Genomic DNA, 6964 nt, shown 5'->3' on the forward strand with positions numbered 1-6964 from the left:
GATCATCCTTACAATATTGCTGTTACCATGTACAATGTTCTTCTGGTTCTGCTCACCTCACTTCACATCAGTTTAAAACTTCCCAGGCTTTCCTGAAACCATCCAGCTTATCATTTCTTATAGCACAATAGCATTCTGTCAGAATAATATACCACAGCTTGTTCAGCCATTCCCCAATCGGTGGGCATCCTCTCAATTTCCAATTCTTTGCCACCACAAAAAGAGCTGCTATAAATATTTTGTACAAATAGGTCCTTTTCCCTTTCCTTTCATCTTCTTGGGCTACAGACCTAGTAGTGGTATTGCTGGGTCAAAGTGCATGCACAGTTTTTATAGCCCTTTGTATTACATTCATTCTTCAGTGCTTCTTCACATTCAGGTCTCACCTGACTTCAGGTTCAACACCTTTTCCAATACACCATATTGACTACCTCTGAGATAATTATACTTCTCTAATATGAGGGGAGCAGGCTAACACCAAGGAAATAGACACCGATACAATTTAGTCCATTAAAAAGTGTGCAAATGGGTAACTTCTACACAAATAGGTCCCACTGAGCCTCAGAGAAAGGACAATCTCTCTTGTCTGGAGTAGTCATGGATGACTTCATAGAAGAATTGAGATTTGGTCTTGGCCTTGAAGGATGGTTAATGGTTTAGACTTATGTGGAGAAGGCGGGGGATTTTTAAAAGGCTGACTGAGAAGTTTGGATTTTACCTTGCTTTAAGGGTGTGGGGAGATTTTGTGATACAAAAAGAACAGTGGATTTGAAGTCAGAAGACATGGTTTTGAATCCTACCTCTGTCACTATCAATATAACCTCAATTAAGTCACTTAACTTCTCTGGGCCTCAGTTTCCTTATTTGTAAAATGAGAAAAAGTTAGATTAATGGATTCTAATTACCCTTCCAGCTTTGAGCTCTATAATTCCATGGTCTAAAACAAAGTAGATTGAACTGATGATCTGGGAGGTCTCTTGTGACCAGATCTGTGCTTCTCTGTCCCCTGTTTAACAAGAAAAAATTTCACAGATCCTCCTAACATAGTAGTTATACAATTATTATCCATAGATTGAGAAAATCTATGATGGCAAGAGATCTCAGTTCAGCCACATATGCTGGGGGAACCTTTGGAAAGTATAAACACATGGGACCATCTCGTTTTTATTGTTCTTGGAACCCCCTGAAACTGATTGACTTTGTATGGCTATCACCTTCTAATAGGCACAGAGTCACCTTATTTCTGGATACAGAGCCATCCTATGTCTCAAAAAGTAAAATGCTTTCTCCATTTTCTTGTTCATACTCACCATTCCCATGCTTGCCAAGTGTCTGGGATTTGTGAATGGGTAAAGAGGTGTTTCTTGAGGTTACCATGCCTGTTGAGTTTGTACCTTGAACTTTTATGAGAATAAGTCATGGACAATTTTCAATTCATACAATTCTCAAACCATGTTCTTTCATTCATTTTCTTTTTCTTTCTTTTTTTTTTAAAGATCACTTGTTTTATTTTTTAAGTAAGCATATCACTTAGGTTTCTTTAGGAATAAATTGTTGCAAATCATATGGGTCCTTATGCTTAAAAAATGATTCTTTTTCTGATTGAGTGTGATAAAACAGATAACTGCACACCTTTGGCCTTTCTTTGTTCCCAAAGAGAGATGTTGAGGGAGGCTGAATTATTATCTGGGTTATAAAATGGGCTGTATTCTGTTAGAAAAATCTGCCCTGATTCAATTTGAGGTTTATCTTTTTATTTTTTTTGAGCTATGCTTGAATTAAAGACCTTCTTTTAGGCTGTGGGCTGCTTGCTGAACAAGGGTAAACTGAGATGGTAATATCATTGAAAAAGAAATTGAATAAGTAGAGGAGGTGACGGCATCAACAAGGACCTGAAAACTGAGATTTGTCCTCACACAAGCTGAAAGAAGATAATCTGCCAAGGCTTAATTAACAATTGACTATACAGTGCTTAAGGAGCCGTTAATAAAGACTGATTATTTAAACAGCCTTAAATTTTACAAAGTGATTCTCTTTTGATCCTCACAAAAATCTTGTGAGGTAGGCTATTATTCCCATTTTACAAACAAGGAAACTGAGGCTTAAAGTGATTAAGTGACTTGCCCATGGTCACAAAGCTTCCTAGTACCAAAGGCAGGTTTTGAATCCACCTCTTTCTCAGCCCAGTCCAGCCCACTATCCATTATTATCCATTATCCATGTTTCCTCTGCAGCTCTGTTAAAGACATTTATTATTTTATGTTGGAAATCATATTCAACTCTGGTGCTTACAATTTTAGGTTGTTTGCTATCTCTTTGTAGTCCTTGTTGAAATTTTTCACATAACAACAGTCAACAAAAGTTTAGTGCAGGGTTTTGAGAGCTTCCCCCTCCCTCCCTATTCCTCCATGATTTGCTCTCCTCCAGCCCCAACCCACTCATTCAAAGTGAGCAAGGAAAAGGGGGAAAAACTCTTGAATGCATTGGAGCCCAGGCATCATTTTTGTCTTTAACTGCCTGTGACAGAGAGAAATGCTATTGTCTTTTGACGTGAGTCTCACCAGTGTTTCATGTCAGGAAGATAAGTCTGCAGAGAGCCTAGGGTGAATTGTGAAGGTAAACAAATAAACAGCAGCCATTGGGACATGCCTCCTTCTGTTTTCCTCCTTGCCAGTATCAGGCATGTGTCAGTGATCTCCCCAGTTCACATTTGCCCCTCCCCTTCATTATTACAGGTACCACAGCAAATTTGGGGAAAAGGAAAGCATCTCTTTTTCCCTTTTTTTAAAATAACATTTTATTCCCCCTCCCTCCAATTACAGCATCTCTCTTTTTACTGAGATTTTCCCCCTGTCTATAGAGATGACTTCAGTTTAAAGGAAGTGTGGTATTAACAGCTACTGCCACCATCAACACTATTTCAAAGTTTGAATGGTGCTGGAGGTGGGCATCACCAATACAGAATGCAGAAGGAGACACTATGGGGCATTTGCTCAGTTGGGGAGCCCTACAGAATCCTTCTGTTTCTGGGGACAAAAATATACCATTAATGATCTGGGACTGCTTTTTTACCTCAAGGGAAGATGCAAAATGAAGTTGCCTTAAATTATAATTTCTATTTGTCCCTGATCTACTATTCAACAGTGGGCAAATCCTCAAGAATGCAATGCAATCCCTAGAAAAATCTGTGCAATACCTGAAACACAATATCACTACAAGCTCTTATTACTACTATTATATGAAAAGTTCTGTAGCATTCCTCCTCTGTTTTGACATATAACCTTCCTTGGTGCTGACCTCCATTCCACCTTGCCTGAAATTCTTACCATTACATAAAAGCAAGGGCTATGTTTTTTCAGAAAGCCATTATTAAAATGAGTAGATATAATGCTTGAGAAAAGAAGAAAAGCTCCAACTACGGTAGGGTAATAGATGGGTGCCATCAGGAATATAAGGGATGCACAAAAAAACTTAGAATCATTCCACAGTGTAGAAACCATAGAGCTTAGCAGACTAAAACAAGACAATACCATATGGGGAGGGGGGTGTTTCCTAGCTTGTGCATGGCAACCGCATATCCTAGCTGACATTAAAATAACAGGAAGTGCTGCCTTGACCAGGATAGGTGTTTGAGTAGGGGATGCTAAGATTTGGATGCTACGATTGCCTAGAGAGGATATGGAAGACATAGTACAGTTAACCTTCTTCTCAGTATGATACTTTTCAAGTGGGACAGGACTGGAGGATCCAGGTGTCTCAACATCATCAGAGGCCCAATGGGCTCTTGCTCCAACCCAACATGATGGCTAGGGGATGCAAGCAGTTGGCATTGGGACTTTCCACTGCCATAATCTCTCACCTACTCCAGCCTTTCAAGGGATTCACCCTCCCAGCTCTGTGACTTGACCATCCAGAAGAGTATAAAGAGAAGATGGGAGGTGAATGCATGCCTTTACCCTAACTTTTGTCAGCCAGCCAGTCAACAGACATTTACTAAGCACCGTATTTAGCACAGAAGCTCACAATGTGATGGGGCAAGACAACACACAAAAAGAAGCTGAAAAGGAGGGGGCTTGAGAGAACACGAAGAGAGGTACAGGGGAGGAACATGATGAAATTCTGCTGCTACCACGTGGAAAATAATGAGATGGCTTCCCTGGGAGGAGCTCCCAGATGTCTGCCCTCCACTCTTTCCAATCAGAGGGAGGAAGGGAGAGAGGGAGGGAGGGAGGGAGGGGCTCCAAGGGCAAGGAGTACTGAGGAAATGTGAATTTTAGAGTTGACAAGTTCTTGCACTAAGATGAGTTTCTGGAGATATGATGAAGTTCAGGAGAACAATCAGGTGGGAAGTGATGAAATGGCTGCCTGCTGTCACCTCATTAATTGAAGGATCTGGGAGGAGCTCTCTTATGTCCCCCTGCATCTTCTCCAATCAGAGGGAGGGAGGGGCCCCTGCCTGTACCTGACCTCGCATATCCTTGGCATGAAAAGGGAGACGAGTACTCAGAATTATGTCTAATTTCGAACACAGAGAGGTGTGGAGGGAAATGGAGAAGGTCACTGGGCCTTCCCCATGCCTATCCTGACTTGAGCACCCCAACCAGCCACACACAACTTAACTAGTATTTCGTTAGCAAGAGTAATGAAATTTACTAGGAAGCCATCAGATAGTCTGTTGTGGTGCTGAGTTCCTCTTTGACTCAGTGCTATGCTTCAAAGTCTCAAGTTGGTGTCCCAGAGTGTCTGGCTTCCATACCATGGGGCCATGTCCCATACCTCCTTCAACTGAGAACACTTTTTGTGCCTCTTTCTCTCAGCACACCACTTCCTAGTTCTGGCTCTGAGTAATTGTTTTGACTTCCAAACAGTCCTCTTGTCTCCCTAACCCAGCCAGAAGAGGGATAGCTCAGTCACTCATTGAAAGTGATAGAAAATCTTTCTGTGTTCCCTAGAAATCTCAGCACTAGAAATGTGAAACTTTAGAACCAGCAACAAAGCTCATCTACAGTGGAACTATTCTGAGAGGAAATATTTCCTAATACTGCTTCCACTAGGGATGAATTAGCATGGCCTAGCTGCAGTTAAGGAAAGAAAATCTCTTAGAGGGGGTATCTCACTCTACAACTCACCATAACCACTCCACGGCTGCTTCTGCTACCCATCGTGTAAGTTCTAGTGGGGTTTAGGTAGAGCAACTATCATCTTCTCTGCCAAATTCCTCTTTCCATCTCTTGCAAAACCTCTCACATGCAGAGAGCTATCCCTATAATTTGTACTCCACACAGTCCTCTGTGACCATAATGTTCAAGTTGTTTTTAAGTTGTGTCTGACTCTTTGTGATCCTTTTTGTGGTTTTCTTGGCAAAGATACTTGGAGTGGTTTGCCATTTCCTTCTCCAGCTCATTTTATAGATGAGGAAACTGAGGAAAACAGGGTTAAGTGACTTGCCCAGCTTATTTACACACTTTACACAGCTAGTAAGTGTCTGAGGCCAGATTTGAACTCATGAAGATGAGTCTTCCTGATTCCAAGCCTAGTGCTGCATCCACTGTACCACCCAGCTGCCCCATTGGGGAAATTTAAGAGATCCTTAATAATTCTGCTTTGGAACTCACATTTGATGCACAAGGTTCCTATTGCAATGTACTTTGAAAGTAAAAATACTTATTTCATAAAACTGGGGGTAGAATGATAAGCAGTCTACTTCCTAGTGCTCACCAATATGTAAATTGTTCAGTCATACTGATAAAATTGAGTATGCCCTCTGCCAGCACCAAACATAAGTTAGATGAGTTCACCGAGGTTTAATGGTGCTTTTTATTGTCACTAAATCAGTGTTCCTAGGACAATTGCTTATTGTCACCTCCACCAACATTTGTTTCATTGCTCTGTAAGATTTTTATTCTGGAATCAATTCAGTTCAACAAACATTAATTAGACACCTACTATGTGCCAATCACTGTACTTGGGATACAAATATGAAAACAAAATAATCTCTTCCCTCAAGGAGTTTATATTCTCTACTTTGAGACCTTGAATGGTTTTTTTACTTTCAAAAATAACTGCAATGTAGAGCAAGTGGGATGAAAATTGAAATGACAGAAATAATGTTATCTACTAACTATGCTCTACATTGAGTTGAGAAAGTCAATGTGGTATAGTGGAAAGAGCACTGGAGTATTGATGTCAGGAGACCTGAGAATTTAAAAGTCATCAAGTCCAGCCTATTTCCAAATGGGAACTTTTTTGACAATACCCTTGACAACATCCTTGGTAAGTGGGACAGGTAGGTAGTACAGTAAATAGAGTGCTGGTCTTAGAGTCAGGAAGACCTAAGTTCAAATCAGGCTTCAGACACTCACTAGTTGTGTGATGCTGGGCAAGTCACTTTAACCGCTGTTTGCCTCAGTTTCCCCATCTGTAAAATGGGGGTAATAATAACACCTACCTCCCAGAGTTGTGAAGATCAAATGAGATCATAACAGAAAAGCACTTAACACAGGCCTGAAACATAGTAACTGGTGTCTGTGTGTGTGTGTGTGTGTGTGTGTGTGTGTGTGTGTGAGTGAGATATTATCAAGTGGTCTCCAGCTTCCATGTGAAGACCTCCTATGGTGGGGAACCTGATACATCCCACTTCCCTTTTGGACAGCTCTAATTGTTAGAATTATTGTTATTATGATGATGATGATGATGATGATGATGATTACAGAGTCAACATTTCACTCTCTGAAACATCAACCTTTGATAATTTGACAGTGTTCCTTTCCCTTTCCCTCCATAAATGTTCTATAATACTTTTCTTATCAATTGATTAATGAAGATTTATTAGGAACCTACCAGGCCAGGCATTGGCAACACAAAGACAGAAATGAAGCAGCCTATGTCTTCAAGGAGTTTATATTCTATTTAGAGAAACAATATGTATATGGAAAAATGTAAACAAAAAAACTTGCAATATAGT

Source organism: Vombatus ursinus, unplaced genomic scaffold, assembly GCF_900497805.2.
Source record: "Vombatus ursinus unplaced genomic scaffold, bare-nosed wombat genome assembly UNPS02014798.1, whole genome shotgun sequence".
Classification (NCBI taxonomy): Eukaryota; Metazoa; Chordata; class Mammalia; order Diprotodontia; family Vombatidae; genus Vombatus; species Vombatus ursinus.